Consider the following 12,226-nt stretch of genomic DNA (forward strand, 5'->3'; position numbering starts at 1 on the left):
AGGGGGAGGGGAGGGGGAGGAGGAGGAGGAGGAGGAGGAGGAGGAGAAGAAAAACAACCTTATTGTTGGGACAGGTCCAAAATGGCTATAGTTGGGCTCCCTGGCTGAGACTTCTGACAGGTTATGTTTTTAATGTGTAGCTAAGGCTATGAGTTGGCTATGTTATGGTTAGTTTGTAGTCAGGGTTAGAAATTCTCTGATTCAGTGTATGTATTCAAGGTCAAAAACATTTGTTTTTGACTTATATTAACTTGTTGCCAATATGCCTTCTTTCTTTGGACTTCATATATAAAAAGGGCCTATGGAAAAGACATGGGGGTAAATGGAACTGGCTGGGACTAAATGAAATGGTCAGGAGCTAAAGCCGAAGCTGGAGGCTGGCGGCTGTTGCCTTCTCTGGATAAAGCACATTTACTATCGTAGCTTCATCTTGCATTTTCTTCCACCTGCAGGGATCCTGAATCTGTTTCCTGGGCCTGAGGAGCCACAGGACACTTATCTAATTAGGTAATTGCTAATCTACTTTGTTGTTATTTGCTGGTAATAAAAATAAGAACTTGCTGTAGTTGGGAAATTACTCTGTAAGTTAGTGTGGTTTTGGAGTCTAAGCATCTAATTAGGAAACGTGCAAGACACAAGACCTGAATTCTGATATGAGTTTCTATACCTGTCATCTGTGTAAAATTCTGAGCCTTGCTTTACAGGGACTTTGAATCCTCTTATTTACAAGGTAAGTGTCAATACCTAGTATCTTTCTTTCAGGCATAAAAGGGTAATGGGGCTAAGTTCTGAGGATTTTCTTTTATGTAAATATATAAGGTTTCTTAAAATTTTTTAGAGAGTCAAATATTTTTCTTGCTAGTGGTTGTTTTCTGTAAACGACATTTAATTACAGAATCTTTCTAGAGTATAGTTTTTAAGTAGTTATTTTTATTTCTCTTTTAAGGATGAAAAAGAAAATTCAAGTCTTAAGAAGGTTTTTCTTTCACAACATTTTCCTTCTTTTTTTCCCCAAGAGAAACAAAATCTTATGCTGAATTAAAACAGATTTCCTGAAATCATATTTTAATAAACAATTTTCTTTTAAAACCACAACTAGGTCCTGAGAGGAAAATGGAACATTATAAAAGAAGCAACAAATTAGCATTTATAGGATTTGGGGCCTACTAGAGTTGAATACAGGTTTTTCAAGCAGCTGAGTTCTAATAGTTCACAGATATTCTGGTTTGATATCTCCATTATTTTTTATTTTTTAAATTTTTGCAGTGATGGGGATAAAACCCAGGGTCTCACACATGCTAAGCAAGCCCTCTACCGCTGGGCTACACCCCTAACTCTTCCAACATTTTAAAAAAGTCTGAGTATGGTCTTTTGTTCTCATTCTACCTTTTGGTGTCCCCACATTCCTACACAATTCATTATTTCAGAAGCACTGGAAATTTCTTGATGCCCAAATTGTGTTGTGCTGAGTGGTAAGGCTGATGAGGGGTATTATGGGTTGAATTGTGTTCCCCCCAAAGATGTGGAAGTTCTGGCCCACTCAGAACAACTCAGATGTTGTGATCTGGCAAAAGGCCACCTAATTTTGAAATAAGGTCTTTGTGGATAAGTTAAGTAAGATGAGGACATCAGGATGGGCCTTAATACAATAGCATAGGGTCCTTATAAAAGTGAAATTTGTGAATAGAAACAGAAGACAATATGAAGACACAGGGAAAGTGCTCCCTACAAGCCAGGGAATGTCAGAGACTGCTGAAAGCTAAGAAAGGGTCACAGGACAGACTCCCACTCACAGTTCTAAGAGAATCAACATTTCTGGTACTTTCAGTTTGGACTTCAAGCCTTCAGAACGATGAGAAAATAATTTCGGTTGTGTAAACCTCTAATTTTGTAATTCTTTCTCATTGTGCCCCTTGGGCACTAACACAGAGGGAAGATCTTCACGGTTACATTCTAATGGAGAAGCTTGAAAGCATTGCAGCATGGAAAACAGTATTTAAAATTTTAAGTAGTATCTTTTAAAAATAGTATTTTTAAAAAATATATTCAGTGCAACTTAAGCAATGAGACAAATCTGATTGAAAGAGTATATCTGATACTCAAAATTTCAGAATTGTGTTTTCTCCTTATTGTGGGTCTTGAGTTCTAAACTAAAATCATTACACCTGAATGAAGGCTACAGAATGCATTTTTCTGATTTTTGCTTCATCAGACTTTCAGTCATGCCCTGGTAAATCTGAGTGTTTCTTAAGTGTAAAAGTAGGAAGGAATACTGTAAAAATGAAGCAATCTACAGATTCAATTTATTCCCTATCAGTGACATTTTCACAGAAATAGAAAAAAGCAAAACTAAAATTGGTATGGAACCACAGAAAAATCTTCAAATAGCAGAAGCAATCTTGAGCAAAACCAAAAATGTTAGAGGCATCACACTCTGTGATTTCAAAATATACTACAAAGCTATAGTTATCAAAACATGTTGATCCAACAGACAAATGGACCAATGGAACAGAATAGAAATCCCAGAAATAAATTCACCAGTTCTGGTCAATTGATCTTCAACAAATGTGCCAAGGTAACACAATAGGGAAGAACAGTCAATAATTGATGCTGGGAAAACTATTTATCCATTGGCAAAAGAATTAAATTAGACCCTTATCTCACCCAATATGCAAAAATAAAACTCAAAGTGGATTAAAAACATAAATGTAAGACCTGAAACTATAAAACTACTAGAAGAAAATACAGAAAAAAAAATGCTCTTGATATTCTTCCTGGCAAACATTCTTTGTATGTGACAAAACAGCATGGGTTTAAAAAATAAAAGCAAAAAATAGGCAGTGGGATTACAGCAAACTGAAAAGCTTCTCCCCAGCAAAATAAATCATCAACAGAGTGAAGACACTATCTACAGAATTAAACAAAAAATTTCTAAACTGTACATCAGATAAGGGATTAATATTTAAAATTATAATAAACTCAAATAACTCAACAGTAAGAAAACAAATAACCTAATTTAAAAAATGGGCAAAGACCCTGGGTAGACATTTTTTTTAAAACAAGACATATGAAAAGCCAATAGGTATATAAAAAAGAGACTCAACATCACTGATCATCATTAAAAGTCAAATTCAAATAACAATAAGATATTAACACACATCTCTAAGAATGGCTTTTATCAAAAAGATAACAAATGCTAGCAAATCTGTGGAGAAAAGGGACTGTCAATACACTGTCAGTGAAAATGTAAATTAGTATAGCTGTTATGGTAAACAGTTTGGAATTTCCTGAAAAATTTAAAAATAGAATTACCATATAATCTCGCAATCACACTTTGGATATTTATCCAAAGGAAATGAGTTAGTATGCAAAGAGATATCTACATTCTTATGTTTACTGTAGCATTATTCACAAAAACTAACATATGAAATCAATCTAAGAGTCTACCAGCAGATAAATGGAGAAAAATGTAGTATGTGTATATGTTTGTGTGTGTTTGTGTGTGTGTGTCTACACACACACAATGAAATACCGTTCAGCCTTAAAAACAAGGAAATCCTGTAATTTACAAAAATATGGATAAACTGGAGGACTTCGTGCAAATTGAAAAAAGCCAAGCATAGAAAGAAAAATTCTGTGATCTCATATGTGGAATCTAAAAAAGGTGGACTCATGGAAACAGAGAGTAGACAAGTGTCCAAGAGAGGGCAGGGAATGGGGAGACATTGATCTAACAGTACAAAGTTTCATTTAGACAGGAGAGTAAGTTCTAGAGACCCAAGGCAAGTATAGCCAATAATATTGTATTATATATTTACAAATTGCAAAGAGAATATATTTTAAATGTTCTCATCACCAAAAATGATGTATATGCGAAATGACAGATTAATTTTTTTGATTTACCATTCCACAGTGCATACACCATCTTTCAAAATACCATGTCATACACCATGCATAGATACAATTTTTCTTTTGTCAGTTAATAAAATAAAAAATAGTAAAACGCAAAATTATAACCTGAATTGCCTTAGACCTCTGCCTCCTCTGCATATTACATGTTTGAGTTTCATCTAAACTCAAATTGGACCTCCATAGCCTTAGCAAAACCCTTCTAGAAAGTGCAAAAAGATTTCTTATTAATCTGTCCCAAGGTATCACTTACTATGAGAAAATTCTTTCTTTCTTTCTTTCTTTCTTTCTTTCTTTCTTTCTTTCTTTCTTTCTTTCTTTCTTTCTTTCTTTCTTTCTTTTTTTTTTTTTTACTTCACTTTGAAGCCATGATCCAAAACAAATGTGTTTATTGCAGGGGAATAACTTAGGGATAGGGCATTCAACTGCAGTACAACTGTGTTCATTTTTGTTTTATCTTTGGTAAGCAGAAAAACTGTGATAAGATGATTCTTAAGACAAATTTATGTCCATTGGTACGGGTGGTGCAAGTTTTAAGATATTTCACTGTCTTCACTAAATAATCCTAGTACCTCTAATCTCAAAGCTTTTAACTTTCAACTTTTAGTCATTTGAATTCTTGGGTAAGGATCCCTCATCAATATCTCCATGTTAAAATTTAAGTCACCCAACTGGTAATGAATTTTTCAGACATGAAGTAAAAATAATTGGTGTGCATATTCAGAGGAAAATTTCCTACTCTACAATTCAATTTCTAATAGAAATTAAAGTCCTTACACACTGAGCTTCTCAGATTAAAGCATGGCAGTTCTTTCACACGCCTTTGAAGAAAAAAAGTTTAAAGTCGTGGTGAAATTATGTTGCTTATCACATTAACATTCTTTTGAGAGGACAGAAAGTAAATGACATGTTTTTGTTGGGAATTCTTCCATTTAACTTTACTAAGATTTTAAAAAATGTCTTCACTTTCAAAGGCACATTTACAGAGCTGTAAAACTCTTTCTCCTCTCTAGGGTATCTTGTACACAAATGCATGTCTAACTTATATAAAATACTCCTTTGGTCAAGTAGCTCCTTGGTCAAAATCAATAATGTCTTCTTACTATGTATCAGATCATGTCTACACTTTTCAGGACCCTTGATAATCTGCACCCATCCTATGTATCATAAATTTTACTTCCTATGAACCATGCTGTTGCCTTACATCCTTTCTCTCCCTGTCAACTCCAGCACATGTGGATTTACATAAAAATACACACATGGGTGCACACATGTGACACATACATATTGTGACCTGGAACCTGACACATTTTCTCTTTTCTTCTGTCTGCTTATATTTTTTTCTCTTGGAATCCAAATTCCCAAAGCTGCCATGAGTCTGTTTTCTTCTAAGAAGTCCCCATGATGGCATTTATCTTTGTTGTTCCTCCGCTTTCTTGTTCTGATTACTCACTGAGGATGATATTATCCAGCACTTGGCTAAATCCCATTTTATAGTGCTTTCTAATTTTTCACCTTCTTTTGCATCTCTCAAGTTCTTCCTGGCACCTGATGAGGCATAATAAACATTCAACTTCAACAACCCCCTTTCCACCTCTGTGTAGCGAGCTGTAGACATAGCTCAGTGCAAAGCACTTATGTGAGGAAGCTCACCGCAAGAATGCCCACCAGCCACCTCCTCCTGGGGAGACCAAGGTCATGGGGCTTCCTGACAGCCACACAGCCATTGCTGTACTGTGACTCAAGCAAAGAAGAAATAGTCCTCCTCATCTTTGTGTCCACTCACGCCTCTCAAGATTGTGTGAGGTGCATGCCCAGGCAGTGATCAAGACTGAAGTAACAATTCTTCATATCCATTCTTTCTTTGGTCACCTTTCATGCAAGACATTCTATTTATTATTTCATGTATTCCAATCTTCTTAATACTCATCTCCTCTGATGATGCTATCACCCCTTTCCTTCTTTTTCAAAATCTTTCATGTGTCCTTTGAAACTCAGCTGGTCAACTGAACATTTCTTCACTTCATCAAGTCCATATAAACTTGGCTACCTCCAGATCACTTCTGAAGGTCTCACAACGTGGATATCTCATGGTGGGGGGGGGTCTATATTCTAAGGGTTCATGTTTTCTTGTTTCCTCATTCCATAATTCCTTCACCCTTTCTTGAAAAACACCCTACGACTTTGCAGCTCATGTGCTAAGCTTCCCCTTTTTGTCTTCATCTCTCAATCTCTTAGAAATTCTGCTTGGGTCACTATTGTTCTAGAGCATGCCCATTGCATTCCTCAGCACTATAAATCCCACTATCATGCTAAGTGAAGTAAGACTCATAATCGTTATTCTCATTCCCAAATGTTCCAAATGTTCTATCCTATTTCTTCCTGTCTCAGAAGTGGCTTATGAGCTGGGCTAATAAGCCAGAAGCCTGGAAATTATTCTTGAGACTTTGTTTCTTCTTCCTAAGCTTATCCAGTCATTCCCTAAGTTTTTTCCAAAAACAATCTTGGAACAAAGATTTAAAGAATTAATATAATACACTGCACATATTTAAAGTATTTCATGTATTTATATAAACATCATGTATTTATATAAACATCACTACAGCCAGAATTACGAATATATCCATCATCCCCCCATTTCCCATCTTCCTTTGTAATCTCACTCCTCCCACCTCTCCTCTCCCACCATCCTCTCAATCACTGTTCAACTTTTTCCACTAAAATTTGGTTTTTATTTTCTAGAATTTTATATAATAGCACCAAAAAGTAGTAGATTTTTTTTTGTTCTGGTGTCTTCTCTACTTATCATTAGTGAACTTCTTCATTTCTCTTTATTGCTGCAAAATAGTGTATAATAGTCCAAAATAGCACATAATAGGCCAAAACTATGCCTATCCACTAGTTGACGAGCATTTTTTTTCAGTTGCTTCCTATTTTGGGTGCATTCAAGAAAAACCTGTTGTACACTTACACATATAATCTTTGTTTACATGTATTGCTTTTTCTTCCTTTCATTGTCTGGAAAAGCTGGAACATATGGCAGATATATATTTAACTTTTTAAGGAATTGTCAAACTGTTTTTCCTAAATGGTTGTACATTCCCACCAATAGCATATGAGAGTTTCAATTCCTTCATATTCTTGCCAACAAGTATTATAGCCACATCTTTAAATTTTCATCATTCTAATGTGTCAGTGGTGGTATCTCATACGTTAATTTGCACTTTTCCAGTTACTAGTGATGTTGAATACATTTTCATGAGAGTATTTGCCATTTTCATACATCTTCATTGATGAAATGTCAGTCAAAATTTTTTGCCAACTTTTTACTAAATTAACATGTTTTCTTATTATTGATATTTGAGAGCTTTTAATATATTTTAAAATATGTCTTTTATAAATATATAATATATAAATATTTCTTCCAACTTATGGACTGTCTTTTTATTCTTTAAGTTTCTTTAAAATAGTTTATACTTTTGATCAGGCCCAACTTATTATTTTAAATAATGGATTGGCCTTTTGTGGCATGTCTAAGAAATATTCCTTAACCTAAGGTCACAGAGATTTTTCTTCTGTATTTTTCTCTATAAGTTTTATACTTTGGGGTTTGCATTTAAGTCATTGATCCATTTGGAGTTAATCTTGAAATATAGTATGATTGATGTTCACAGTTTGCCTGTGGATATCCAGTTGTAGCCACTCACTTGATAAAAACACTAGCCTTTCTCCATTGAATTGCTTTTGCACCTTCGTCAAAAATCAATTGTCCATATAGGTGCAGGTTAATTCTGAATTCTCTATTATCACCAATTGATTTTTTTTTTGGCCTATCATGATGCTTGAACCACATGGGCTTGATTATTACAGTTCTATAATAAGTCTTGAAGATAGATACTGTTAGTCCTTTGTGTCCTTTTTCAAATTGGTTTGGCTATTCTAGGTATCTGGCATTTCCAAAAGAAATTGTAGAATGAGCTTGTCAATTTTCACCGAAAAACCTACTGAGATTTTGATTAGGATTGCATTGAATCTAAAGATCAATTTGAAGAGAATTGATTTCTTAAAAATGAGTCTTCTGATTTACAGATGTGTTATATCTCTGCTTGTATTTGTATCATTTTTATTCTCTCAGCAATGTTTTCTTTTTTCTTCAATGTGTAGATTCTGTACACCTTTCATCAATTTTATCCAGATATGCTTGTCTGTTCACTTCTCAAAGGTGTCTTTCAAAGAGTAGTTTTAACTTTAATAAAGTTAAATGTATCAGTTTTGTTCTTTCTGGATCATACTTTTGGAATGAAAGGATGTTGTAGTTCTTGCATCTTTTTATGATGCAAAAGTTGTACCCACTACCACTGATTAAGGTACAATTATTTTTTATTTATGTTATCTTAAAGTTACTCTGTCTATGCTCATTTGATGCTAAGTATCATGAAATTAGAGACTGTACCTGTTTTTATGACCATTATATCCCAGAGTCTAACTTTATGTTAAGTACTGAGTAGACATCTAACCAATATCATCTGAATTGATTCATAAATAATAATGATTGATGACTTCACTATCTGGTGGACTCAATGTTTCAACAGTTTTGTTCACAGGGCTCTGAGTGTTGTTGCCTTTTTTAATTTTCATCTCATCTATCAGGTAGCTCTATAATGACAGATGAATGTGATCATCCTGCTTTATTTGTTTGCCCTAGACCAAGAGTCAGCAAACTGAACCCTGATCAAGGAGCTAAGAACAGTTTTTTAAAAAGAACATTTTTTAAAAAGTTATTAAAAGAGAAATAAATTGTGAAGGAGACCTTAAGTGGTGCACTAAGCCTAAATTATTTCCAGTCTGCTCTCTTCCAGAAAAAAAGTTTGCCAATCCCAAATCCAGACTATTGAGCAAATTATGAAAAAAACACACAACTGAGCAACAGTTGGTCCCCGGCATCTTCTCTCTCCCCACTGAACCTACCACTTTCTCTTACCAGCTCACTTTCTATTCTGCTATTATTTCAAAGCAACTCTCCTAAAACCTTGGATCCTCTCATCTTTCCTCTTTTTGCCTACAGATAAGCTTCTCAGCCCAGAATAGAATCCTCTTGCTGAATAGAGGATTTGTTCCTACCCATAGCTGGGAACCGCCCCCTCCCCCAGCTGTGTTTGGACCTCCTCCTTTCCAGGTGTAATGGACATACGCTTGGCTTGCAGTTTGCTACTATCCTTTCCTCTGCAGAAATATCTATATACTCTATTTCCTAATTATCCTACGAAGTTTATTTGATTTGAATTGGACCAACTGCTTGTGATTTGCTACCATTTGTCCCATGGGTAGTCACATGACCCAGCTTTGGCTGATCAGAATATTCCATGACAGAGACATCAAAAGAGATCAAAATATGCCTTTCCCAAATATGCCATTTTGGCATAAGGATTATTTTGAGCTTCAAGACATACGTGTGACTCAACCAACAAAGAACGAAGCCTTCTCAGAGTGTCCCTTATCTGACTAAAAGCAGAAACTTTTGAAAAATAAAGACTGCCATAAATCCTTTCTCCCAGGGAAGTTCCAAGACCATGAAAAAGTCAGAAAGTTGGTGCTGAGATGACCCTACATGCACAAACTCTATTAGTTTCCACATATATTTCCCTTGCCACAGTCTGCTGTTCTAGGAGGGCTAACACCTTCTCCCTTGTCTTACCACTTTCCTATAAATTTATTGTTCTTTTCAAAGCTGCCACATAAGCATAAGTTTTATGCACTCTTTTGACATGTAGATCACTTGAGTTTCTTGGTGTGTATTTGTACAGAATGGGTTAATAAACTTTGCTTTTTTTTCTTGTTAATTGTCTTTTTTTCAGTCTAATTTGCAGGACTCCAGGCAGTGAACCTAAGGTGGTAGTGAAAATTATTTTCATCTCTTCCTCCACTAGGTCTATATTGGTTGCACTAAGTGTACATTGGTTGATTCAGAACGACCAGGGTAACTCTACATCAGGTACAACCACAAGAATAGGAACATAATTAGAGTAAGTTTTATTTCATTTGGGTATAATATGCCAAAATACATTCTACTCTCATATATGACTAAAAAGAACAACCAAGGGCTGGGGAAAGTGGTAAAGTGCTTGCCTGACATGCACAAGGCCCTGGGTTCAATCCCCAGCACCACAAAACAAAAAACAACCAAAAAAAAAAAAAAAAGACTGGGCCTCATCTTTGTGCTGGAGAAGGTGGCACTTGTCTTTTCATCACAAGGGACCACACTGAAGAGCAATGGCCGGAGGCAAAGGAATAAAAATGGATACTTACATGGTTGGGGCTTTGGGAGCAGGTTTTCTTAGAACCTGGATTAAAGGACAAGTCTGGAAACAAAGATAACTGAAAAGATAGAAAGAGACTTGCCTTCCTAGAGTTATTATTTCATGCATGGACATATTTCAAAGGAGGTGAATTCAGAGAACCTTGTCTTTTATTTCCCTTGTAGAAATTTACTTATATTCCAAAGTGTGAAAATGAAGGAACCTTCCCATTTTCTCCCAAAGAAGAGTTTGCATACATCAAGCATCAAAAACTTCTCTGTCTCAGGAGGAAAGTGGAGAGATAACAGTCATTCTTCCGTGTGGACTCAAATTCTCTTGGGGTTCTTTACCTACAGTACTGCCCCAAGCAAGTGACATCTGGCTCTCATTGCATCACCTTAGAAGGGGGAAAAATTGGGGCAAGGAAAGTTCATGCAGTTATTATTCTAAATAAGTACACATAGTTAGTTCCTGCCCCCAAATCACACATCTACTCTTGGAGTCATACGAATAAATATAGACATGAAAACATAGCAATAATTATGAGAGTGATTTCTGTGCACAAATAGGTTATGATGCTCTTTAGCATAGAACTCCTCGAGGTTTATTATAGTCTTCCTGGGGCCTGGCAGCACGTGGTACTTTGAAAATCTTTGCCAATTGCTTGTTGAATATGTGAGTTGTCTCAGTGCCTGAGGAATGGTGAAGTGCCGTTTGGTACAAGATGAGGGCTGGTCCAGTAATCCCAGGTTTCTGATGGCTCAGAAGGTAGGGAGGGCCTTCTGGGTACATTTGTCTGAAGAACTCCAGGGACTTGAAGCTGGTGGAATTGGCTTGGTGCTGATGAGGCCAGTGTCAGTGCTCCTCTTCCATGGAGATTACTCATTGTCAGGGTCTCAGACTTCATTTTGACTTGAGGCTGTTGTGGGACCGTTTCTACACAGCAAGTGCTCTGGCGTTCCACTCCCAACACTGCCCTTCAGTAGAAACAACTCACTTGACTTCTCTGTTTTTGTAATATGGAGAGGATAATTGCATAGTTAATGTGAGGATAAAAAGGGTGAATATTTACAAGAAGTTTGTAGTGATGATGCAACGAATTAATATAAAATACTTAGAGGAATACATGACATATGATAAATTCTATAGATTTTTTTTTTACCATTTACTTTTTAATTTTAAAAGAGTTCAGAGAGATAAAAAAGAAAGTCCAGAGAAACGAATTTCTAGTCTAATATATAAGAGAGATGTGTATGGTCACTGAAAAATATAGTTTAAAAAATCAAATCAAATGTATTTTCTTTGGTTAAGAGATTATTTCTTCAAATCCAGGAGCAAATTTCATCCCTCCAAATGATTTCACTCAAATTAACACATGGTAAATGGGCAGCCTAACTGGAACTTTCTGGATTATGTAAAAATCAGAATAACATCTGACTCTATACAGAATGCAAGATATATTTTTAGTTATAAAGAACCATTGTCAGACATTCTAAGAAAAAAAAAAGAAAATAAGAAAGCACTCTCTACTTTCTAACAAGCCAGGGTACTCTTTTCAAAGGCTTTTAAAAAACCTTGTTTTTGTTATCATTTGGATGTCTGCTTTCACAAGATGAAATATGATATTTAGAAGGGGAAAGAGGCAGCCTAGGGAACAACTGAAGCCTAATTGTTACTCTAATGGCTTAAGCCTCTTTTCATCCATTCGACAAACAATTATCAAGAGTGTGCTTTGGGCAAAGTGCTGTGTGAGGCCGTCTGCGTGTGTTTATTTATTTATTTATTTATTTTTTTAAAAATTTTTTTAATTGGTTGTTCAAAACATTATAAAGCTCTTGACATATCATATTTCATACATTAGATTCAAGTTGGTTATGAACTCCCAATTTTACCCCAAATACAGATTGCAGAATCACATCGGTTACACATCCACATTTTTACATAATGCCCTATTAGTAACTGTTGTATTCTGCTACCTTTCCTATCCTCTTTCATCCCCTCCTCCCCTCCTCTCATCTTCT

This window comes from Marmota marmota, unplaced genomic scaffold (genome assembly GCF_001458135.2).
Source record: "Marmota marmota marmota unplaced genomic scaffold, marMar, whole genome shotgun sequence".
Classification (NCBI taxonomy): domain Eukaryota; kingdom Metazoa; phylum Chordata; class Mammalia; order Rodentia; family Sciuridae; genus Marmota; species Marmota marmota.